Here is a 27,268-nt window from a genome sequence, read left to right as displayed (position 1 = left end):
GTGTACAAAATCAAATTAAGAAAAAATGAACTCTCTATAGGTAACACTGCTACCATAATAGAAGGGTCTATGGGCAGAAAGATGTATATGATAGTCAATGAGCTTATAGTATATGGGGTCAGGAATGGAGTAGGGTAGGAAAAAGGCTGGGCATAAAATAAACAGTTGTCTTTATTTCAAGCTTAATTAAGATAATTACCACCAAAATAATGGAGTGCAATGGGTATTCTAAGGAGAGAGACTGTATGTAGCCAGGAGAATTAGAGAAAATATTGCAGAGGATATACAAGATGGATATAGAGGTAGAGATGGCAGCATTTTATATCTAGTAACTCTTTTTTTTCTTCAATAAAAAATTATTATGCACCTATGGTCCACTTGCCTGGGGTAGGAAATGGCATCCTAAAATGACTACACATGATTTCTGATCCCTAGAAACTTCCAACATGGACAGACTTGTCTTACTGTGTCTGTGTTCCCTATGCTGTTAGAGTGGTGCCCTTAGTAATCGCAGTGGGGAAAATTCCTTCCAATTCTCACTTAACAAAATCTTCATAAGATGATTGGGCAATTCTCAACTTTTCTTTCCAATTGATGTCCACACTCACCGGATTTCCTCAGAACCACTTATAGTACACTGATGGACAGGCATAATGAGAAGGAGGCATCCTGAAGGTAGACCTTTCACAGAAGTGCAAGCCCTGTGCACATTCTTTCAGTTCTGACTTCTTGCTCCTCAATTTTCTCTTCTTTCTCCAGAGCCCTGTTTTCAAAACCATGAAGTCTGGCACCCTGACATCTCTCAGGAAGTTTTTCTTCTCCCTGAAGAAGGTTCTCTCTCTTTGTGAACATTCTAGTAGATTGTGAACACAAGAAACTGATACTCCTTTTATAATTAGGTTGCCTTAGTTAGCTTAGGCTCCTGTAACAAAATACCATAGACTGAGTAACTTAAACAACAAACATTTATTTATCACATTTCTAGAGGCTAAAAAGTCCAAGATCAAGGCACTGGCAGATCTGGTGTCTGGTGAGGCCTGCTTGCAGGCTTATAGATGGCCCCCATCTTGTGTCTACATGGCAGACAGCAGAGAGTGGAAGCAAGCTCACATGTCTCTTCTTGTAAGGGGCACTAATCCTATTGGTGAGGGCTCCACCCTCATGGCCTAATCACCTCCTAAAGGTCCTATCTCCTAATATAATCACATTGGAGGTTAGGAATTCAACATCTGAATTTTGGGGGTACACATGCAGTCCATAGCATGGGGTTTGATGACTCCAAAAGTGGGCTGGGGTGTTGCTAGGCTTAGTACCATGGGTAAAGGTGATGGTATGATCTTAATTACATTAACTTTTTCTTCCAGGTTTCTAAGAAGAGAGCACAGTTTTTTATCCATCTTTCCCCCAAGAAAAACTAATCTCCTCTCATATATTGAAAATATACTTCCCCTGTTGGCATGACTTTAGCCCTGCCCTTTGTGAAATAACAACCCTCTAAGTATTGTGGTGGGAGCGTTGGACTCTTAGGCCTTCTTATATTGCACGAGTCACCATTGTAACTCTAATTGGCTCTCTCTTAGCCATTTGAGATGGGTGGTACAAGCTCTATTTAAGTGCTTTCTGATTTCAAATTTTTTCCTCAGAGAAGGGATTTTACCTGTGTGTATATGTGTGTATGTGTATGGGGAGGTCAGTTTCTTTATGAAAAGCTTAACATAGGGGAAGTGCTAAAGAAAAAAGCTGATGTGTTTTGTACTAGAAATGAGCTTGATTATTAAAATACCAAAATGAATTTGCCATCAAATAGACATCTATTAAGAGACTGTACAACATAAATTGCATAGTGTATGTATAGATTACAGAACATGGTATCAGGATGAGACCCAAGGGATTAGTTAGCCATCACTTTTGAAATGGGGTTCAGCTCTTATCCAGGCTTCAAATACAACTAATGTGAAGGAGTATGTAGAGGAATTTTCCTGAAAAAGGAATTTTAAATGGTGTACCCTATATATATAGTTCCACACCATTTTACTCCCCCGGGAAAGATGACATTTGTTTTAGGGAGGTAGATTTGAATAAATTTGCCTCTTTGGGCTGCTAATCAGTATGCAGTGTTTCAGCCAAGAAAAACCAATTTCTGTCCTATAATTTCAACTCTCTTGGAAAGTGTTGGGGTTTGTATTCAGTTGTGCAGGGAGCCTCCTCTCCTCCTTTTAACTGATGGTGAATAAATTCAGTAGTCCCCCCTTATCCATGGGGGATATATTCCAAGACCCTTAGTGGACACCTGAAACTGTGGATAGTACTGAAACCTATTATATTATGTTTTTTCCTATACATATGTACCTATGATAAAATTTAATTTATCAGTTAGGCACAGTAAGAAATTAATGATAACTAATAATAAAATAGAATAATTAAAGTGCTGTAATAAAAGTTATGTGAATGTGTGCCCCCAGATATATTATTGTATTATATTCACCCTTCTTCTTATGATGAAGTGAGATGACAAAATGCGTATATGATGAGATGAAGTGAGGTGAATGATATAGGCATTGTGATGCAGTGTTAGGCTACTATTGATCTTCTGATGATACCTTAGAAGGATCATCTGCTGGCCAACAGACACATGAAAAGATGCTCAATATCACTAATCATCAGGGAAATGCAAGTTAAACCCACAATGAGAAATCATCTCACACCTGTCAGAATGGCTAAAATGAAAAACATAAGAAATATCAAGTGTTGGCAAGGATGTGGAAAAAAAGGAACTCTTGTGTGCACTATTGGTGGGAATGCAAACTGGTGCAGCCATTGTGGAAAACAGTATGGAGGTTCCTCAAAAAATTAAAAACAGAAGAAACATATGATCCAGTAACTCCAGTAAATATCACTGGGCATTTACTCAAAGAAAATAAAAATACTAATTTGAAAAGAATATGCACCCCTATGTTTATTACAGCATTATTTACAATAGTCAAGATATGGAAGCAACCCAAGTGTCCATGATAGAAGAATGGATAAGGAAGATGGGGTATATATGTATAATGGAATATTACATGGCCATAAAAAAGGATGAAATCTTGTTATTTGTGACAACATGGATGCACCAGAGGGTATAATGCTAAGTGAAATCAGTCAGAGGAAGACAAATACCATATGATTTCACTCATATATGGAATCTAAGAAAAAATGAATAAGTGAAAAGCAGAATGAGAACTATAAATAGAGAACAAACTGATAATTGGCAGAGGGAAGGTGGTGGAGAGGATGTGAAAAATGGATGAAGGGGAGAGGGAGATATAGGCTTCCAGTTATGGAATGAATAAGTCATGACGATAAAAGGTATACCATAGGGAATATTGTTAACGATGTTATAATAGCGTGGTTTTTTTTTTGGGGGGGTAGTTTTTAACTTAGACAAGGAATTTTCCTCCTTTTCATATAACTTATCTAATTAAAATATTCATCTTGGTAGTTACAACAAAAAAGTAACATAGAAAATTGTATTTACATTTTGGGACCAAAATACAAATGAAGAGCAGGATGATGCCTTGCTCTTTTCCCTCCCACTTCCCAGAAAGAGAAAGCCCGAAGAAACTGCTCATTACAACAAGGATCACAAAGGGTTAATTTGTAATTTGGTGATTTGTATGTAGTGTAGCACAGGAAAGAAATTGCACACATTTTCACAAATTAGACCAAAGGTTCAACATCATCCCATGTGTCTGCTCTGCAGCCATTTCTTTCTTTTCTTTTTTTTTTTTTTTAACATATAATGTATTATTTGTTTCAGGGGTACAGGTCTGTGATTCATCAGTCTTACACAATTCACAGCACTTACCACAGTACCTACCCTCCCCAGTGTCCATCACCCAGCCACCCCATCCCTCTCACACCCCTCCACTCCAGCAACCCTCAGTTTGTTTCCTGAAATTAAGAGTCTCATGGTTTTTCTCCCTCTCTGGTTTTGTCTTGTTTCAATTTTCCCTCCATTCCCCTATGATCCTCTCTCTTGTTTCTCAGATTCCTCATATCACTGAGATCATATGATACTTGTTTTTCTCTGATTGACTTATTTCGCTTAGCATAATACCCTCTAGTTCCATCCACGTCGTTGCAAATGGCAAGATTTCATTTTTGATGGCTGCATAATATTCCATTGTATACATATCCCACATCTTTATCCATTCATCTGTTGATGGACATCTGTGCTCTTTCCATAGTTTGGTTATTGTGGACATTGCTGCTATAAACATTGGGGTGCATGTGCCCCTTCGGATCACTACATTTGTATCTTTGGGGTAAATACCAGTAGTGCAATTGCTGGGTTGTAGGGTAGCTCTATTTTCAACTTTTTGAGGAAACTCCATACTGTTTTCCAAAGTGGCTGCACCAGCTTGCATTCCTACCAACAGTGCATTCCCCTTTCTCCGCATCCTCACCAACATCTGTCGTTTCCTGACTTGTTAACTTTAGCCATTCTGACCAGTGTGAGATGGCATCTCATTGAGGTTTTGATTTGGATTTCCCTGATGCCGAGCGATGTTGAGCACTTTTTCATGGGTCTGTTGGCCATTTGGATGTCTTCTTTGCAGAAATGTCTGTTCACGTTTTCTGCCCATTTCTTGTTTGGATCATTTGTTCTTTGGGTGTTGTGTTTGATAAGTTCTTTATAGATTTTGGATACTAGCCCTTTTTCTGATATGTCATTTGCAAATATCTTCTCCCCTTCTGTCGGTTGTCTTTTGGTTTTGTGGACTGTTTCCTTTGCTGTGCAAAAGCTTTTTATCTTGATGAAGTCCCAATAGTTCATTTTTGCCCTTTCTTCCCTTGCTTTTGGCGATGTTTCTAGGAAGAAGTTGCTGCGGCTGACATCGAAGAGGTTGCTGCCTGTGTTCGCCTTTTGGATTTTGATGGATTCTGTCTCACATTTAGGTCTTTCAACCATTCGGAGTCTATTTTTGTGTGTGGTGTAAGGAAATAGTCCAGTTTCATTCTTCTGCATGTGGCTGTCCAATTTTCCCAACACCATTTGTTGAAGAGACTGTCTTTTTTCCATTGGACATTCTTTCCTGCTTTGTCGAAGATTAGTTGACCATAGAGTTGAGGGTCCATTTCTGGGCTCTCTATTCTGTTCCATTGATCTATGTGTCTGTTTTTGTGCCAGTACCATACTCTCTTGATGATGACAGCTTTGTAATAGAACTTGAAGTCTGGAATTGTGATGCCACCAGCTTTGCTTTTCTTTTTCAACATTCCTCTGGCTCTTCAGGGTCTTTTCTGGGTCCATACAAATTTTAGGATTATTTGTTCCATTTCTTTGAAAAACGTGGATGGTGTTTTGATAGGGATTGCATTAAATGCGTAGATTGCTCTAGGTAACATTGACATCTTCACAATATTTTTTCTTCCAAACCATAAGCTTGGAATGTTTTCCCATTTCCTTGTGTCTTCCTCAATTTCTTTCATGAGTATTTTATAGTTTTCTGAGTACAGATTCTTTGCCTCTTTGGTTAGGTTTATTCCTAGGTATCTTATGGTTTTGGGTGCAATTGTAAATGGGATCGACTCCTTAATTTCTCTTTCTTCTGTCTTGTTGTTGGTGTATAGAAATGCAATTGATTTCTGTGCATTGATTTTATATCCTGCCACTTTACTGAATTCCTGTATGAGTTCTAGCAGTTTTGGCATGGAGTCTTTTGGGTTTTCCACATCATGTCATCTGCAAAGAGTGAGAGTTTCACTTCTTTGTTGATTTGGATGCCTTTTTTGTTGTTGTTGTTGTCTGACTGCTGAGGCTAGGACTTCTAGTACTATGTTGAATAGCAGTGGTGATAGTGGACATCCCTGCCGTGTTCCTGACCTTAGGGGGAAAGCTCTCAGTTTTTCCTCATTGCGAATGATATTCGCTGTGGGTTTTTCATAGATGGCTTTTATGCTATTGAGGTATGTACCCTCTATCCCTATACTCTGAAGACTTATGATCAAGAAAGGATGCTGTACTTTGTCAAATGCTTTTTCTGCATCTATTGAGAGGATCATATGGTTCTTGTTCTTTCTTTTATTAATGTATTGTATCACATTGATTGATTTGTGGATGTTGAACCAATCTTGAAGCCCAGGGATAAATCCCACTTGGTCATGGTGAATAATCCTTTTAATGTACTGTTGGATCCTATTGGCTGGTATTTTGGTGAGAATTTTTGCATCCATGTTCATCAGGAATATTGGTCTATAATTCTCCTTTTTGATAGGGTCTTTGGTTTTGGGATAAAGGTAATGCTAGCCTCATAAAATGAGTTTGGAAGTTTTCCTTCCATTTCTATTTTTTGGAACAGTTTCAGAAGGATAGGTATTAATTCTTCTTGAAATGTTTGGTAGAATTCCCCTGGGAAGCCATCTGACCCTGGGCTCTTGTTTGTTGGGAGATTTTTGATTACTGCTTTAATTTCCTTAGTGGTTATGAGTCTGTTCAGGTATTTTATTTCTTCCTGGTTCAGTTTTGGTAGTTTATACATCTCTAGGAATGTATCCATTTCTTCCGGGTTATCTAATTTGCTGGCATGTAGTTTCTCATAATATGTTCTTATAATTGTTTTTATTTCTTTGGTGTTGATTGTGATCTCTCCTCTTTCATTCATGATTTTATTTATTTGGGTCATTTCTCTTTTCTTTTAAAATATTTTTTAAAAAGATTTTATTTATTTATTTGAGAGAGAGCAAGAGTGAGAGAGAGAGCATAAATGGGTGAGGGGCAGAGGGAGAAGCAGGCTCCCCACTGAGCAGGGAGCCCAACACGGGGCTTGATCCCAGGACTCCGGGATCATGACCCGAGCCAAAGGCAGATGCTTAACCAACTGAGCCACCCAGGCGCCCCCGTTTCTCTTTTCTTTTTGGTAAGTCTGGCCAGGGGTTTATCAATCTTATTAATTCTTTCAAAGAACCAGCTCCTAGTTTCGTTGATCTGTTTTACTGTTCTTTTGGTTTCTATTTCATTGATTTCTGCTCTGATCTTTATTATTTCTCTTCTCCTGCTGGGTTTAGGCTTTATTTGCTGTTCTATCTCCAGCTCCTTTAGGTGTAGGGTTAGGTTGTGTATTGGAGACCTTTCTTGTTTCTTGAGAAAGGCTTGTATTGCTATATACTTTCTTCTTAGGACTGCCTTTACTGCATCCCAAAGATTTTGAACAGTTGGGTTTTCATTTTCATTGGTTTCCATGAATTTTTTAAATTCTTCTTTAATTTCCTGGTTGACCCATTCATTCTTTAGTAGGATGCTCTTTAGTCTCCATGTATTTGAGTTCTTTCCAACTTTCCTCTTGTGATTGAGTTCTAGTTTCAAAGCATTGTGGTCTGAAAATATGCAGGGAATGATCCCAATCTTTTGGTACTAGTTGAGACCTGATTTGTGACTTAGGATGTGATCTATTCTGGAGAATGTTCCATGGGCACTAGAGAAGAATGTGTATTCTGTTGCTTTGGGATGGAATGTTCTGAATATATCTGTGAAGTCCATCTGGTCCAGTGTCATTTAAAGACTTTATTTCCTTGTTGATCTTTTGCTTAGATGATCTGTCCATTTCAGTGAGGGTGTTGTTAAAGTCCCTTACTATTATTGTAATGTTGTCGATGTGTTTCTTTGATTTTGTTATTAATTGGCTTATAGAGTTGGCTACTCCCATGTTAGGGGCATAGATATTTACAATCTTCTTGTTGGATAGACCCTTTAAGTATAATATAGTGTCCTTCCTCATTTCTTGTTATAGTCTTTTGGTTTAAAATCTAATTTGTCTGATATAAGTATTGCCACCTCAGCTTTCTTTTGGTGTCCATTAGCATGGTAAATGGTTTTCCACCGCTCATTTTAAATCTGTCTTTGGGTCTAAAATGAGTCTCTTTCAGACAACATATCGATGGGTCTTGTTTTTTTTTATCCAATCTGATACCCTGTGTCTTTTGATTGGGGCATTTAGCCCATTTACATTCAGGGTAACTATTGAAAGATATGAATTTAGTGCCATTGTATTGCCTGTAAGGTGACTGTTACTGTATATTGTCTCTATTCCTTTCTGATCTATGTTACTTTTAGGCTCTCTCTTTGCTTAGAGGACCCCTTTCAATATTTCTTGTAGGGCTGGTTTGGTGTTCACAAATTCTTTTAGTTTTTGTTTGTCCTTGAAGCTTTTTATCTCTCCTATTTTCAGTGACAGCCTAGCTGGATATAATATTCTTAGTGGCATATTTTTCTCATTTAGTGCTCTGAATATATCCTGCCAGTCCTTTCTGGCCTGCCAGGTCTCTGTGGATAGGTCTGTTGCCAATCTAATGTTTCTACCATTGTAGGTTACAGATCTCTTGTCCCGACCTGCTTTCAGGATTTTCTCTTTGTCTCTGAGACTTGTGAGTTTTATTAGATGTCGGGGTGTTGACCTATTTTTATTGATTTTGAGGGCGTTCTCTGTGCCTCCTGGATTTTGATGCCTGTTTCCTTCCCCAGATTAGAGAAGTTCTCTGCTATAATTTGCTCCAGTATACCTTTTGCCTCCCTCTCTCTCTTTCTTCTTCTTCTCGGATCCCAATTATTCTAATATTGTTTTGTCTTATGGTATTACTTATCTCTCAAATTCTCCCCTCATGATCCAGTAGTTGTTTATCTCTCTTTTTCTCAGCTTCTTTATTCTCCATCATTTGGTCTTCTATATCACTAATTCGCTCTTCTGCCTCATTTTTCCTAGCAGTTAGAGCCTCCATTTTTGATTGCACCTCATTAATAGCCTTTTTGATTTTGACTTGGTTAGATTTTATTTCTTTTATTTCTCCAGAAAGGGATACTCTGGTATCTTCTATGCTTTTTTCAAGCCCAGCTAGTATCTTTATAATCATCATTCTGAACTCTAGTTCCAACATCTTATTGATGTCTGTATTGATTAGGTCCGTGGCAGGCGGTACTCCCTCTTGTTTTTTTTTTTTTTTGAGGTGATTTTTTTCCATCTTGTCATTTTGTCCAGAGGAGAATAGATGAATGAGAGAACAAAATGTTAAAAGTGTAACAACAGCCCCAGAAAAATATACACTAAACAAATCAGAAGAGACCCGAAACCAGGGGGAAAAGAAAGGGAAAAAAAAAAGAATATGATCAGTCTGGTGAATAGAACAGAGCCACACACTAGATTTTGGGTGTATTTTGGTGTGTTAGAAGAAATTGCCTCCCAAAATTTTAAGGAAAGAAAAACTTATATGTATACACAAAAATAAGGATAAATACAATGAAGGGATGGAATATGACTGTAAAGATGAAAATTAAAAAAGATTTAAAAAAAGGAATTTATAAGATAAGATGTTGGTTGTAAAAAGAATGAAAAAAATTAAAAAAAAGAGAGAATGTGATTAGATGGGAGACTAGGACATCATACACTAAATTTAAGGTATATTTTGGTCTGTTCGAAGAGACTGTATCCCAAATTCTAAAGAAAGACAAACTTATATATACATATATAAGTTTGTATATATACAAAAAATAAGGTTAAATACAATGAAGGGATAGAATATGACTGTAAAAATGAAAATTAAAAAATATTTTAAAAAAGGAATTGATAAATTGTTGGTTGAAAAAGGAAAGAAGAAAAATTCAACTAAAAAAAGTAGAAAATGAAAAAATAAAGAAAATTAAAAGAATTAACTTTGAAAGACTAAAGAATCATGGGAAAAAAGCCATGAATTCTATGTGTTGTATTCCCCTAGTGCTGGGGTTTACCGTTCTCATTGATTGGTATACTGGGTCTTGGCTGGATGTTCTTGCTCATCTTCTGGGGGAGGGGCCTGTTGCAGTAATTCTCAAATGTCTTTGCTGGAGGCGGAATTGCTCCACCCTTGTCAGGGCCAGGCTAAGTAATTTGCTTGGGTTTGCCTCCATTCTCCTTTGTCACCATTAACTTTTGTTCCCTGAAAGCATTCCTGACAGCTTTGGAGGATGAGAGTGAAAATGGCGGCCTCCCAATCTCCACCCTGGAGGAGCCAAGAATTCGGGCCCCACTCCTCAGTGAGCCCTCAGAGAAAAGCAGTCAGTCACTCCCGTCTCCCTTGTCTCTGCACTCCATGCTCACCCAGCCTGTGACCTAGTGTTTCTATCTCTGGCACACGACCCTGTTTGGAGTCTCCAAACCGAGCAGATTCTTGTGGTGCGCTCCTGTGCCACTCCTCCCGGGGGAGGAAGGGGAGTCTTCCCGGATCTGCCACTTGTTGGGTCCCTGCTGGAAGAGCAGTGGCCCAACTGTGCCGCAGATCATAGTTTACAGCAACCCCGAGCTGAGAGCCCACTCCTTGGCTCCGTCTCTGCAGCTGGCTTCCCCACTCCAATACCTGGGAGCTCTGCTGCACTTAGGCACCCCTTGTCTTTCTGTGACCCCGAGGGTCCTGAGACCACACTGTCCCTGCGAGGGTTCCACCCCCAGCTTAGCCACTGGAGCAACATCCCTCAGTGGAGCAGACTTCTAAAAGTTCCCATTTTGTGCTCCTCTCCTCTATCAGTTGCCAGTAGCTGGCTCCCTCCCCCTGCTATCTATCTTCCCAAATATTGCCTCGGATTCACTTTTCCACACATCCTACCTTCCAGAAAGTGGTTGCTTTTCTGTTCATAGAGTTGCTGCTATTCTTTTCTTCCATCTCCTGTTGAGTTTGTAGGTGTTCTTCATGGTTTGATAACTATCTAGCTGAATTCCTGGGCCCAGACGAAATTTATGTCTCTTACTTCTCCGCCATCTTGCTCAGGAACCTCTGCTGCCATTTCAATAACCCAGGTGAGAAGTTTGTTCAGAAATTCGGCTTTTCTTCTTCCCTCTTTACCCTTCTCACCAGGTCACATCCCTCATGCAGACAGTCTTAGAGAGGGAGGAGGGAAAGATCTGGGTCCCTGCAAACAGAGTTGATCAAAAATCTTTATGTGCTAAAAATGGGTAGTGATGTTGGTATGAACAAATATGTATCCTTTCTTCCCTCCCTGCCTAAAGACTCCTAATAAAGGAGAGAGTAGGTGCATTTGTGGTGAGCATAGCATAACATAGAGAGTTGTCCAATCAGTATGTTGCACCTGACACTAATGTTGCATTATATTTCAACTATACTTAAATTTGAAAAATTAAAAAAAAAAAAAAAAAAAAAAAAAGCATGGTCACGCATTTCTGGGCCACAATTGACCATGGGTAACTGAAACTGCCAGAAAGTGAAACCATGAATAAGGGGAGAATATCGTGCTAGCAATTCCTTTTTAGAGGCACAGCCCTGCTCTTTGCGTCAGTGAATTCCATAGCCATGGGAACAGGCTTCCCACCTTGGGGTTAGTTACAAGTTCTGTGTAATCTCAGTGAATCTCTGGGCTTGCAGGTCTATCCCCAGAGATGCCTCCATTCTCCTTTGTCGCCATTACTTTTGTCAGGGACTCCCCTCTTCTCCTGTTGCCTTTCTGTTTTGTGGACCTCCAAGACCACCCACACATTTGGTGATTTGCTAGGATTCACAGATTTCAGCATCATACTTGTACTTAAGATTTATTACAGCAGCACAGTAAGGTTATACAGCTATGTCACTAAAAACACATCTGAAAGAAACACATCAGACAGAGTATGGAGAAATCCCTGTGTTGGCTTCCTATGCCCTTTCCCTGCTGTGAGGGGTCACACACAGCACACTCTCTCTCCAGCAGTAAAAGTACATCAACACCTGTGTAATGTGTCTGCCCAGGGAAGGCTGTTTGTGACTCAGAGTTCAGGGTTTTCACTGGAAGCTGATCACAGAGGAACCCATACCCACCAAAGTTCCAGACTGTAAGATTCTAAAGAGGGTGCTCACCATAAAAATGAAAACATAAAACATTGTTTGTATAAACAGTCTAGGCAATCTGGCATAGCCGTCAGACCTTACCAGTTAGCGAATGTTTTAAAAGCTAAGTTCCCAGATGCCAGCCAAAGGCCAATCTTGAAAAGCAAGACATTCTAAAGGTAACAGCCTCAGGGCAATTGTGTTAGCTCTTTCCTGCAAGCTTTTCTACTTCGGTTATGGATTGCTTTGGAACCAATAATCTAGTTTTGATTCCTGAAGACATATTTGATGTTTGTCCACTAACTTCCCTCAATTTCCTCAGTTGGAAAATGGGTTTGGAATCCAGCTACCAGTCATTGGGCACAAAATTTAGTTCAAGGCACTTTGGTATAAAGTAGGTTGGTTGGCATGATAATTTTATTTCAATTGAATACCTTTCTAAAAATTAGTTAAGGAAGTTTATGCTGAGGTGCTTTGTAAACTATAAATTGAAACACTCTACAAAATTTTATTTATTTATTTATTTATTTATTTATTTATTTATTTATTATGTAATTATTTATTTATTATTGGCACCCAGCATAACAGACCATGCCTTTTCTAAGCAGTCCTCAGCTCTTGTGTGTGCCCTGGGTCCTGGACGCTGGTGGGCAGAGGTGCTGCTGCAAGGTTGTGGTGGAGAGACCTTGATGGAGACATTACCATTTTGTGCCTCAACCGTTTTGCTTTAGAAATAACACAAAGGAAACATCTTCTCTCACCTTATAGCATAGAAGTTAGAAGCACAGATTCTAAATCCTTATGGGCTAAGCTTGAATCCCCATTCTTCCACTGACTGCCTTTGTTATCCTGGGCAAACAACTTAATCTCTCTGAGCTCCAATTTCCTTATGTGTGAGATGAGATCAAAGTACCAGTATCTTTGGGTTGTCCTGAGCTTTAAGTGAGAGAATACATATAAAGTACTTACAACAGTATCTGGCACTTGGTAAGTACCTTATAAATATTTGCCATTATTAGTATTAACTTTGTTGGTATCTTCAAAACATTGTGTTGTGTAATGGAAAGAAAATAGACTTTTGAACCAGGGATATCTGGATTTAAATCCTGGCTCAGCATTTGTTATTTGTAGGACTTTGGGAAGGTTACTAAAGCTCTCTGAACTCTTTTCTCCTTAGATAAGAAAATGGAAATACTCTTTATCTGGCAGAATGTTTTGCGTTTAGGATTAGAGGCAATATAAACACAGTAGTCAGCACATAGTACATACTTACCAAATTTTTATTATTGTTCATCCGTTCATTTTGTAACTATTTATAGAGTATCTATTATGTGTCAGGCATTATTCTGGATTTTGGAGACATGGTTTTGAATAAGACAAGTCCCTGCTGCTTGCTGCCTACCTTAGGGTGAGGAAAGACATGTGATAAATTAATGAACTCGTGCACATATAGTCTTACATCAGTGATGAATGCAATGAAGATGGAAAGCCCAGATGAGATGATAAGGGCAGGGTGGGGCAAGGAGAGTGACTGGAGGCCCAGGTAGTGGTGGTTTTGGAGAGGGTGAGGAGGGATGGCCTTTACAAAGAGGTGACATATTTACAGAGACTGGAGTAGAGAGAGGGGTATAAAGCCCTGCGAGGAAAAGTGTTCTAGGAAGAGGGAATAGCAAGGGTAAGGCTCTGAGATGGGAGGAAGCTTGGCCTGTGTGAAGAACAGTAAAATGCCCAATGGGGCAGGAGAGTGGGAAGCAATAGAAGAAGGATGGGGATCAGAGAGACAGGCAGAGGACAGTCAGTCGGGGCCTGCCTACCCAAGGGGGAAATGCTAGGTTTTCTTCTGAGAGGAAGAAGCCACTGTAGAGTATAAACAGAAAAGATATAATCTGAGTTTCATTTAAAAGCTCAATCAGTAGCAGGGCAAGTTTGGAACCAGGAAGAGCATGTCAGATTCTCTTTCAGAAAATGAGGTGAATGAGGGTAGCCAGGACTGGGTGGTGCAGAGAAGATGCTGAGACTGTCTGATTGCAAATATTATCATTACTAGTATAAATTATTTTAGCTTATAATTATTACTAACATTGTTAGCATAAAACAACTTTTATTTCACTCAAAGCAACACAAATGCAAGTTAACCTTTCCCCAAATACTATTTTTGAAGAAGTTCTTTGGCATCTTGAAAGGAAATATCATAAAGGAGAAATTTTATGAAGTGGCCTTATTTTATTCTCCTCACAGCTATACAGGAGTGAGGCTTATTACTTTTTTGATTTCTCATATTTCCTCCTTATAAATCTCCCAAACAACTCAGAAGAGAAAGGAGTATAAACATCTTGGGTGTCATGTGTGCAATGATGATTCTGAAAATGTCTCATCAACTTGTCTTTGCTGGTTAGAGAGTTTTCCTTCAGGACGTTGGCTTCCTGCCCCTCTAATGGGGTGTTGAATTTCCCCAGAGTAGGTGTGAATGCTTGGTTGTCAGGGTGCTTATGGTGTTTTATGCAGGTAGTTGCTTACTTACCCTGTTGCGATGTTTTTCTTTTGTCAGCATTTGATTGGATTCTTTCATCTGTGATTCAGTGTTTATATTAAACTCCATTTGCTTCTCTGCTCCTTCTCAAGACTTTATTCTGTGGAAAAAAAGCCTGTGTCCTTTAGTGCTGATTTTCTGCTCTTTTGGGGAGGCAGTCTCTAGCAATGCTGCATAATAACGAGTGTTTAGAGTTAATTAACACGTGCTGGATTACTACATAAAGGGCTGGCCAGGAAAATTGTTCACCATGCTCCCATGTAAGAATAAAGTTCAAGGAAACCTTTAAGCACCCAAACAGATCACTTGGGTAATAACAGAAAGTCACTCTTTAATGTCGTATATTTACCTGAAGGCGGGAAACTTGGAAGTATCCATGCACGTACTTCAGCAAAATCTTGGAGTGTGTGGACTGAAATAATTTTTCTTTGTGAGGCAACAGACTCCTTTCTAGTCAAAAGGAAGAAAAAGCAGAGCTTTCTTTCTTTCTTTCTTTTTTTTTTTTTCTTTTCTTTTCTTTGAAGGGGACTGCTGGAAGTTGAAGCTTGGTGCTTTCTCTGCCAACTCTTTGTGGTATATTTGGCAAGTCACTTCTCCTTTATGGATCTCATTTATAAAATAAAAGGTTGGAGCAAATGATTTTTAAAGTCTCTTTCATCATGAATAACATTTTAGATGGGTTGATGGCTTTTCTATAACTATTTACGTTAATAACTACAGCTATTCCTGAACACGGTTATTACTATTTTTAAATAACTAATTCAAAAGGTAATGTTTTAATTCCTTCTTGTCTTAAATCTGCTAGGAATGTTTAAATATTTTCTGAGGGCAATCTGTTTTAAATATTTTCTGAGCGCAATCTGGTTTTAATGAACACCATAAAAATGTCTACTCTGTTATAGTACGTCCATATCTCCACAGGTGGCCCAGAATAATGATATTTTACTGAATTCTATTAAAAATTTTTCAAAATAGTCTTTAAAGTGAACATTCTTATGAGTTAATTATTACAAGACTTTGAAATATGTTTGTTAAAAACAACAACAATGGCATCTGATAGAGCCTCTTTATTGCCAGTATAAAATGACAGTATTTTATAGACCTCTCATTTTATCTCCCTAATAACATGTAAATAAGTATTTATTTCTTTTTCAGAGGAGACAATTGAAACAGAAAGTTTAAACATTGTTTGCTTAAAATGTTGTTTTCATTACAAAGTCAAGTTCAACCAATACACATTCCTTGTACCCAACAGCAAAGAGTGCTGTCATGAGGAGCAGAAAAGGAGAATGAGATGATCTCAGGACATGAGGAACTTCCAGTTCCATACAGGAAATGATTAAGTGGATAGAATCAGTCCTCCTGCTTCTGCTCGGGACACTTCATAACACCTGTTGTATGACATGTTTATTTTTTTATTCTCTCTCTCTCCCTGTTAAAATGGGGGTTTGCTAAAAGGAGAAAGCACATTTTTTTGTTGTTGTTGTTTACTACTTTATATCTAAAACCTTGAACAATGTTGGCTACATAGTAGGCACTCAAAATATATTCATTGAATGAATGAATAAATGGATGAATAGTCTGCTGTTTGGGGCATGCTGAAAATTAATACAAGAGATTTTTAAAAGAGATGCTGTGGAGATATAGTGCAAGGGAGATCAATTTTGACATATCTTGAGGAAGACTTCACAGAGGAGGAGGTGTTTGGATTCAAAGGATAGGCAGGGTTGCATTTGGTGGAAAGTCAATGGGAAGAGTTCTTCCAGGGAGAGCAATGAGGCAGGGAAAAGGCAGGTGTGGAAAGTTTAGGGCATAGTGAAAGTAATTTTAATATTAGTTAACACTAACTGAGCACTCTTTTTGTACTAGATATTGTTCTAAACCTGTGTTACATGCATTTTCTCATTTGATCTTCACAACCACATGCGAAAGTAGATGCTTCATCATCCCCCTGATTGGGGAATGGTAACCTATATAAGGTGGAGAGTAAATAGAAATAAAAATGTCAGTGTAGTTTTATATTCTGGAACAACTTTCTTGTCATGATAAGAAATGTGAACTTCTTTCTGAAGGACAAGAAGAACCATTTGTAGTAAGAATGGCTTCCTCAAATCTGTGATTGAAGTAGGTGACTTTGATATAGAGGTGACAGATGGTTTAGAAGTAGAAGAAACTGCTAGCAGGTTGATCAGTCAGGAGACTATTTCACCAATTCAGGAAAGGTAATGAAGATGTGTCTTCTCCAAGAAGAAGGGAAGGAGAGGAATGGCATCTGAGGGACACTGTGGCCTTAGAATTGACAACAGGATAAGAAAGCAACCATTACTCAGAGGTTTTAACACTGAGTGATCCCTGGCTGCTATCAAAATTGTAAACACCTGAGAACAATCAGGTTTATAAAACATCTACATTTAGTTCTTGGTCATTTTGGGGATGATGTACCTTTCAGATTGAGGTCGTGCTAGAATCACAAGCTATTGAAATTGTGCAGGATCATAAAAGTTATTCCATCATTTAATGCCTTTATTTTACACATGAGGAAACTAAAGCCCAGGAAGCTAAACATCCTCATCTGCAATCACATATTTAGTCAATGGCAGAGGCAGACATTTGAAAATATAGGTTTGGAACTTAAGAAAAGATTAAGGAATATTGATGTAGGTATGAATCTTGAACCCAGACAAATATTATAGAAAGTAGCATTGCTATTTTGCTGATATTACAGGGCACATAACAGAATTTGATTAAAAATACCTCCTGAAGTACTACTCAGGCAGGGAGAGATGGGGTGGGAAAGAGTTTCTCTGTGTATTTTAGCAAAAATAAAAAAGGGAAACCAACAATCTGAAGTCCAGAAGAGCATCCTTTTCTTACATTAGCAGCTGTAATTCTCTGCTTAAGTAAAATTCTAATGCGATGAAGAAATTTTGATGTTCTGGATGGTTCATTAAAGCATAATTCTACTACTTCTATGAATTCTTGTACTGTTACCCAAAGCAAGTTAAATATTTTTGTGAAAACACAATCCTCACCGGTATTTCTTTGAGGTACTTTGTTTTACATAAGGCAAGACATTTAACCAGTTGAATAAAATCTTAAATACAATTCCAGTTCAACACAATTGTTTAACATGCTGCTGTTAGAACTCTGCATGGCACTGAAAACAGAAGAATATCCTACTAAACCCTCCTTGCCTTCAGTAGGCAAAGTCTCTGATTGAAACTAATGAATAATCTCCTAGAAAAATCATCCTTGGGGTAGTAACAACCAGTAAGCAGCCTTGAAAGTACACAGGGGAGTATCAGAGCGGGAGGAGAACGTAATCCACTCCTATGCTCATGAGCACTGATGGTGATCGATGAATCATGATTGTGGGAGGGGGCTTGAATTTTGCTATTTGGTCACCAGCACTGCTCCAAAATTTCCAACGAATTCCTAGTGGGTATGCACATTTTTTCCCCCATTTGGGTTTAGAGAATCTCATTCACTATAATTGTCAGAGCGGGTACTGTGCTTAGAAAGCTGACTGGACAAGTAAGACTCAATATGCTTAGGGACATATTGGGATGTCTGTGTCCCTGAGGGAAATCTTCCAAAGTTGGAAATATTGCATCTCCAGTTTATAGATAAAAAACTCTAGAACTGGAAATGTGAGATTATATGGTAGAAATATTAAAAGCTTAGTAAGTATCTATGTTAGAGTACATGTTCTCATAATTAAAATAAAATCAGTTACTGGTAAGCCTAAAGACAAAAAGGCTTAGTTGCCCTGAAGTATATGCAAAAGAATTACAGTGAGAATACAATTAGTCATTTTAATTTCTACTTTGACTGCAATTAAAAAATAAGTATCTTAGATGAATTCAGAAGAAATTTAAGTTATAAGTTGGTAATATTTCTGAAAGATAGGATTGTCAAAACCTGATAAAATTAACAAGTAGATGCAGACTCCCTTCCCAGAAGATTTTTAAAGGGAACGATAGACAACTGTCTGGAATGATTTACATGTGTTCTTGCTTAAGGATGTATAAGATGGACATCCTCATTCTCTGGAATTATTGTGTTTTAGTTCCAATCCAAAAACTACGTAACAGTCCCATAAAATACTTTTATAAGTAATTTTATTATACTTTTACTGGAATTCTGAAATTGAAATAATTCTGGACTTTTCATACATGAACAAATAAATGAATAAATTGTGTACAACCACACTATGAAATATTGAAAAAATATCTACCCTATATGTACTACGGAACTATAAGCAGACTTTTACCTAGATTTGTAAGATGATATGTCATCCGGGTAACTCTATTATTCATACATTTGAAAAGAGTTTTATAATATTTAAAACAATTTTTACTTATATGATTTTACTTGAGATATGCAGTAATGCTATGATTTTGCCTGTATCAGTTATCTATCACAATATTATTATTTAAGTAGCCACAAAATTTCAGTGGCAAATAATAACCATTTCTTGCTTATGAATCTAGGTCCACTAGACAGCTCTGCTGATTTTAGCTGGGGTTGTTCACATGACTGGGTGTTGGCTAGCTGTAGGCTGAGCGAGGGTGGACTGGACTGGGGCAAGTTGGACAACTGGACTCTGTGCCACCTGTTTATCATCCTCCAGCAGGCCAGTCTAGGTATATTCTCAGAATGATGACAGGGGTGCAAGAGAGCAAATGGAAGTATGCAAGACCTCTAGAGAACTGGGCACATTATTATTTCTGGGTCATTCAACTGGCCATATCAAGTCTTAGAGCCCCAAACCCCAGGTGTTAAATGGGAAGGCACCACGAAGACAAAAAGCATGGATATAAGAAGTAGAAAAAAATTGGACCATTTTTGTAGTCTACCAGAGGGATCGTAACACCCTGGCTTCTTTTTAGAGATTAGGCTCAGAGAGGGTAAGTGATTGCTCTTAGAATGATGTCTCAAGGATCTAAATCTTTCAAATCCCACTTTAGAATTCTTTTTTTTCCCAAGTTGTACTTTCAGGGCTCCAAGCACTTAATGGACAAATCTGCCTAGTGTTTGCTCTACACATCATACACTGATTTAGTAATTTCCCATTTAAAAAGTACTTTCACATGCACTAAAATCACCTGAGATCATTCTGGACTTCTCTGGAATAGTATTATTGTTGACATTATGTTCTAAATGAGAAAATTGAGGATAACATGTGATGTGTAAGAGTTCTGGTTTAAATCATTTTCACCTTCAATACACCTTCCGTTCTCATAAAGTAAAATGAGCAAACCTTTGATTTGCAAGGGGTTAAAGATGAATGAAAATGTATGGAACACTATTAGCAATGTAGCCTTGATGAACCTAGAAAATGTTAGTGGTATAATCTCGGTTGCACCATGTAGGTTAAATTCCTAGTCTAATCTTCCCTTTTTAGGACTGTAGAATTAGCTCCAAGAAATATTTTGTTGTCCCCTAAATTGAATTTATTATTTTTTTCCTTTAGAGTTCTCATAATGTACTCCTTTCTTCAGAGTTAGGATTGTGATTCAGTGCTTGCTTATCCAAACTGAGATGACATGAAGTCACACAGTTTTTGCCAAACTGATCTTACACAATGTAACATTTCTGGCAGTGCCTCTAGGTATGACAATGAAGTGGAACAAGATAAAAATTTGAAGCAAATATGCCTAATAGACTGATATTTTTCGTCTCCTCAGTCTTGAGTTTAGGCATAGTAACTTCTATAAATTCCATTGACTGCCATTAAAGAGTTAATGAGGTCATTTCCATAATTATTCATCTTCCTAAAGTGAAGATAAGCAGGAAGCCACTTCGACTGTCAAAATTAACTGGGGCATCAATCAAAAGCTCATGGATTTTGAGATAATTCTGTATTTAAGCTCAATTTAGTTTCCACAGGGGGACTCTAACCTGCCTAGGAGGCTTAATTAGGCTAACTGCCTGAAAAACAGCATAAACCATATGGGTGGGTTCCTATTCAAAACTGGTTTTATGAGCATTCTCATAACTCTTACAGAAAATAAATGAACTTTCAGGGATCTTCAACTAAGCCTTCTGTTTAATAATTCCATAAGGAGCATGGAAACAGCTTAGAAGGAATTGATCTTTTTAAAGTGGTCTTTATATTGTGCTTTGCTGTTTTTATATCATGATTTGAACTATATCATGAACTCTGAGAGCCCAGGAAAGACAGAATACATTCAGGGGATATTTTTAAAGCTACAGATCAAAACTGAAACTTCCAATTCCCCAAGGGTATGCCACTCTGCCCTTGTACCTTCCGAAAATTTCAATAAATCAAGTATTTATTAAGCATTCTTACATAAGGTTCCAGGGAATATAGAGATAAATAAGATACAGTTTTTTATCCTCAAGACTCTTAATGAGAGTAATAGATGCATATATAGTCAATTCTAATAAATATTAGACTTTAGTGAGCACTAAAGATATAAATAAACATAAATGAGAGCATAAGGTAAGGAGTGACTAATTCTGCCTGATGAGATCAGTGAGGGCTTTGCTGAAAGTCTCCTTAGTAGTTGGGTTCTGCAGGCACACTGCAGAAACTGGATGGACCCTTACTCAAAATTTGGATCAGATGTCAGGACTGAGAATGCCACACACACACACACACACACACACACACACACACACAGGATATGAAAAAAGGTTATTGGTTACAGAATGAGGCTTTTGGGGCAGAGCAGAGTAGCTTCCTAAGGTGATCTGAAAATGGCTTGTGAGAGCAAGGAAAGAAGACTGGCATGGCACTGTGGTTAAGGGCACAGGGGCTAGACTGAGGGTAGCCTTGCATGGGCAAGGGCTTGATTGGATTGAGTCTCCTACAGACACCAAAGGAAAGAGCACCCAAGCTTTCTTTTTTTTTTTTTTTTTTTAAAGATTTTATTTATTTATTTGAGACAGAGAGAATGAGAGAGAGAGAGCACATGAGAGGGGGGAGGGTCAGAGGGAGAAGCAGGCTCCCCGCCGAGCAGGGAGCCCGATGCGGGACTCGATCCAGGGTCTCCAGGATCATGACCTGAGCCGAAGGCAGTCGCCCAACCAACTGAGCCACCCAGGCACCCGCACCCAAGCTTTCTTATCAGCTTGCCCAGATGAGGGTCTTAAGGGCAGGAGGTAAGTTAAGAGCTGCCAGTAGTCAAACATCAAAAGTAGAGTCAGACTCCTTAATATAGTGAGGTTCCTTTGGATTCCATTCTATACGGACATCATCATTTTTCTTTTATTTGAAACCTAAAGAAAAGGTTTTATATAGCTCACCCTGGTAAAAACAAAACAAAAAACAAAATAAAACAAAACAGAAAAAGCTTTTAGTCTTAGCAGCTCACTAGTTCTTTATTACCCAGGTTGTGTTTTTCTAGAAAATCTGGGCCAACCATTGTCACCTTGCTTCAAATCTGTCCCATGTGGCTACATCCCAACACTCTCTGCTCCCACCCCCCACCTCACCTCTTGCTATCACTTATTCCCTGGAGATCCCTAGTTCACTAAGGAATAGTACTCATTGTCTGCTTCTATATATCACTTTCTGCCACTATGACCATGACACTTCTACACCTTAACATAAAAAGCTTCTGGTTCCCTGAACTCCAATGGACTTCCCTTTCACCACCTCCTCAGGGCCCACTCTGGATGTTGGTATCCCCCATGCCTGCATGCATTCTGAAATCGTAAGCCCAAGTACTCTAAGCTTTGATCATAACCCTTAATGTCTACATTGTTAGAGTCTCTTACTTTTTGGAAATCTACTCTTTGGCCTCTCTAGTCATTCTTCTCCTCCCCATCTTGCATCCTCCTGTGGCCTCACTTTCTTCTAATTTAGCTATACTCTCTGAAAGATACTTTGCATTAATTTATTCATTTGTTTAACCACTATGTGAGCACCTATTAAGTGCCAATCACTGTTTAGACACTGAAAATATAGTATTGAAAATAAATTTGACTTTTAGTATGGAGTTTACATATTAGGGGAAGAAGTCAGACAATAAGCAAATAAAAGATTTATAATATGTCAGAATGTGATAAGAGCTATGGAAAAAATATAAAGCGAGTTAAGAGGGCTATAGAATGTAAGGGCAAGGGAGTTATTACCACTTTACATACTAGAGTGGTCATGGAAGGCCTCACTGATGAGGTGATTACTTGCTTAGAGGCTTGAAGGAAATTAAGGAATGAGTCATGCTTATTTTGAGAGAAGGACTTTCTACAAGCAATAGAGAAAGTACACAAACTCAGAGACTGGAGTGTGTTGGCATGTTTGAGAACAGCAGAGAACAATGTGTCTATAGTGGAGCGAACAGTGGGGAATATGGAAGGAGAGGTATAACTGGAGAGCAATTTGGGGATAAAGTAATGTAGGACATTGTCGACCATGGAAGATTTAAGGTAGAGAAATGGCCCAATCTGGCTTGATCTGATTCATCTGACATCATCTTCATCCTCAGTATTCTTGCCCTGTTTTATTTGACTCATCTTTTATTTTATTTAATGGATCTTCCTCTAAGCATATAAGCATGCTCAAGTGTCTATCCTATAATTAAATAAACAAAGGACAAAAATAAAGACTTTAGGTACTACCTGATCTTTCTCCTGCCTTTGATAAACAAGCCTCTTGAATGAGTAACAATAATTTACAGCCCATCCACACTTGCACACCCCATATTTATTACTCAATCCATATGATCATATTCCACAAACTGAACCCACTGTTGTCAAGGTTGTTGCTGAAATCAAAGGACATATTTTAGTACTAGTCTTACTTTACTCTCTCCCTCTCTTGGTGTGAATTATTGACTATTCTCTTCTTGAAATTCTCCTCTGTTGGTTTTCAAGGCATGCTGTGTTCCCTAGGGTTCCATTTTTGTACCTCTTCTTCCCTCCACATTCTCTTCTCACAATATCATTCACTTTCATGACTCCGATTGTCATCTACGTGCTGATAACTCCTTAGTATATATGTAGGTCTAGCTACCTTTAAAAAATTTGGTTCCAGCCCATATATCAAAGTTCCTTACTATCTCCATTTGAATTTCTCAGAGGTACTCGAAACTCACTGTGTCCATAATTTCTCTTCTTTTCTCCCACAAGCTACTTCTCTTCTCTTTACAGTTCCTAACTTAGTGAGGAAGCCGAGTCCACCCAAGTTTTAAAAGCAGAGTTTATTTCAGTCTGCTGTTTAACTGGTCACTAAGTCCTGGAGATTTCAACGCATAACTGGTCCAGTTACTTCCCTGATTGAAATCTCCCTGGCCAAATTCTACTCATCCTTTCAGAATCTCAGTTGTTATCCCATTCAGTAAACTTCTTTTGCCCCTGGATTTTTATCCTAGGCTGGAGTAAATGGCATTCTTACCTGCTTCTATCACTCCTTTTCCACAGCTCTTTCAAACACTTTATATCCTCTTTGGTAATGATCTTGAGCTATCCATGTATGTCAGTGAAGGTTAAGCAACTTGACGGCAAAGAGTATGTCTTTGTCATACACTGTGATAGTGCCTGAAATATTATAGATACTAAATGGATATTTGTTGAATGAATAGAGTTGACATTTAAGAAAGTGTGAGATTTCATAAGGCAGAGAACAATGTGTTAATTAGAACTTTAATGGATCAAGTGACTGGAACCTCAATTCTGACTAATATGCTAAGATGATAGTAGGATAGTTCACACAGTGAAGGGATATATACAAATGCTACAGAAAGGCAGTAACCAGGTTAGCAATGGGAACTGAGAAACTAAAACCAGAGGCTCAGTGCAATTAGGCTATTTTAATTTTCTCTTACCTCTATTTTTCTGTGTGTTGGCTTCATCCTCTCAGGCAGGGTTTCCCCATGGGCCTAAAATCATGAGTGCCTAGACATTGTGGATACACATATATCAGTTACTGGGTCAATGAATATAACCAGTGTGTTGAAGCATGATGCTTAGCTCAGCTTGGTACTGATTTCCACTCCTGGACCAAAAGTGTAACCTGTAAATCTGGATCTTGTTAGAAGGCAGTTCTCATCAGAGTATGTGATGGAAGAAAGAGGGGGACAGTTCCTCAAAATAAGGAGACTGATCATACCAGAAGAATGGAAGGTCTGGGCAGACATTATAAGATATACTTACTTAAACTAGTAATATTGGCTAAAGTTTTCCACTACTAATTTTGTAGCAAACACTGTGCTAAGCACTTTACATAAATTTTTTCATTGAATTCTCATAACAACCCTATCAGATGACTGTTTCCATTAAAATTCTTTCATCTACAACAAAATAACAGAAGTGGCTTAAATTTAGGATTTTATTTTGCTCACTTAACCACAAGTAAAAAGACAGGTGATTGCAGTATTGGTGTCTACTGCTCAAAGGCATCAGGGATGCTGGTCAGCTTTTCTCTCCTTCTGTTAGATTTCTACTCAGGATTACAAAATGGCTGCCATAGCTCCAAGTTTGCATCTTCACACAACATTAAAATGTGAAAAGGGAATAGAAACTTCTTCTTGGCCATCTTTTATGAAGGAGAAAATCTTAACAAGAAATATCCCCATAAACTTCCGAGCAAGAGTGACAGGACAGAATGGCATTATATACTCATGGTTGAGCAAGTGAGGATGGAAAAGCAAGTCTCTGACATTTTTAGTCTCATAGGGTAGTGCCTCTCTTATGGCAAAGAAGATAATGGTAGAATGGTTGCTGGTACATAATAAATAGTTTTTGCCTCAGTGTATAATATTGTATTGGAGTGTTTTGGTAAAAGAAACATAAAATCTGACCAACAATGACTTAAAACCAGAAGGGTGTTTATTGTTAGCCTTTAGCACAATAAACATCTTAGGTTATATAAGCAGTACAGATACAAAGATGACCAGTCCTTGACCTTAAGTATTAAATAGAAAGTCTCTATCTATTCTGCCATGTATTTGAGTTCATAGTCTTCTTGCATCTTGTATTTTCTCCCTAGAATTATTGTGTAAAGGTTTGTAAGTGTTTAGGGAGTTGTGATTATTTTCTTAATTATTATAAATTGAAGAAAGAGTTGGATCAAACAAGAATTGCATTCCAGGACTTAACTGATTTTCCAAGCTGTCTAAAACTGTGTGAAAATTTAGTTGCTGGCTGGTGACACTAATTGGCACACTCTTCAACAATCTCTATGCAAGACAGTATTAATTAGACATGAAAAAGAGAGTGTTTCCTTACCATCTGATCTAGCAGGTGGTTTTGCTGCAGTTGAGGGCAGGATGAAGTTGGTGATAAAAGTTACACCTTGCCAAATCACTTTATTTTTAAGTAGAAACTTACAGATCTTACTTGCTAGTTATAGAGCATTTAGTCAAAGATTCACCATGTACTCAATCCATGACTTTGCAAACTTTTGTTTTACCTGTTGTGCAATACATATATACATAAAATATAATTTTACAAAAATTAAAAAAAACTTTTTCCCTTTCAACTCTTCCAGCCACTGGTGCTGCTGAGGACCATAAAATAAGGACGAAATTAATTTAAGTTTCTAGTTGCATATACAGGCATTGATCCATACTAAATTTATGTACTGAATTGCACCCTTTTCTTGTTTCTCCTCTTTTTTTTTTTTTAAGATTTATTTATTTATTTATTTGACAGAGAGAGAGAGCACAAGCAGGGGGAGGGAGAGGGAGAAGCAGGCTTCCTGCTGAGCAGGGAGTCTGATGGGGGACTCTATCCCAGGACCCTGGGATAATGACCTGAGCTGAAGGCAGATGCTTAACTGACTAAGTCACCCAGGCATGCCATGATTTCTCCTCTTACCTCTCTTATCTTTCCTTCTGATTTTCTTTCTTTGGGTCTTTTCCACTGCCAATCCATTCCAAGTAGTTGCAGGACTCTCTGGCCTTCTTCCTTTTCTCTGAGTCATCTTAAGTCAAGTATATCTAAAGTTATACTTAGGGGGAAAAACCCCCACTATGTTGGGCCAAATAAAATGGTCTGCCAGATGAATTCAGCCCTTAGTATCTTACTTGCTATTCTCAAATCTGTGACCTCTCAGCCTCTTCCCAAAGCTTCATCCCCACATGGCGAATTGTCTAGTGGCTATTGCATAGGCCACTGTTTCTCCAAACCCTCTGCATTTTAGAATCACCTCAAAAAAGTTTTTATTTTTTTATTTCATTTAAAAAAAGATTTTATTTATTTATTTTGAGAGAGAGAGAGAGTGCATGAGCAAGGGGGAGATGCAGGGGGAGAGGGAGAAGCAGGCTCCCCACTGAGCAGGGAGCTAGATGGACGATGGACCTGGGACTTGATCCCAGGACCGCAGGATCATGACCTGAGCTAAAGGAAGATGCTTAACCAACTGAGCCACCCAGCCGCCCCCAAAATCTTTTTAAAATACTGCTGTTCAGGGGCAGGACCTGGGCTTTAAACTTTCCTTTTTTAGAGAGAAAGAGAGAGAGAATGCACATGCACATGGGATGGGGATGGGGGTGAGGGGGAAGAGGGGCAGAGGGAGAGGGAGAGAAAGAATCTTAAGCAGGCTCCATGCTCAGTGCAGAGCTGGCGCTGGGCTGGATCTCAAGACTCTGAGATCATGACCTGAGCTGAAACTAAGAGTTGGCTGATTAACCAACTGAGCCACCCAGGCACCCCATGAGGTTGAAACTTTTTTTAATGTTCCCCAGGTGTTGAGAATCCTGCCAATAAATTTTTCTTTTTCAAATCCTAGCATTTCCTGTGATTTAAGAATATAAATCGTAGACGATCAAAAATTTACAAGTGCATAGATATTTATCCTTTAATTTTTAGTTTCCAGTTTTATTGTATTTGGTAAGAAATCATAGTTTTCTATGTCGTTGCAAATGGCAAGATTTCATTCCTTTTGATGGCTGCATAACATTCCATATATATATATATATATATATATATATATATATATATATA

Source organism: Halichoerus grypus, chromosome 1 (assembly GCF_964656455.1).
Source record: "Halichoerus grypus chromosome 1, mHalGry1.hap1.1, whole genome shotgun sequence".
NCBI lineage: Eukaryota > Metazoa > Chordata > Mammalia > Carnivora > Phocidae > Halichoerus > Halichoerus grypus.
Note: the sequence above shows the minus strand (reverse complement) of the source record.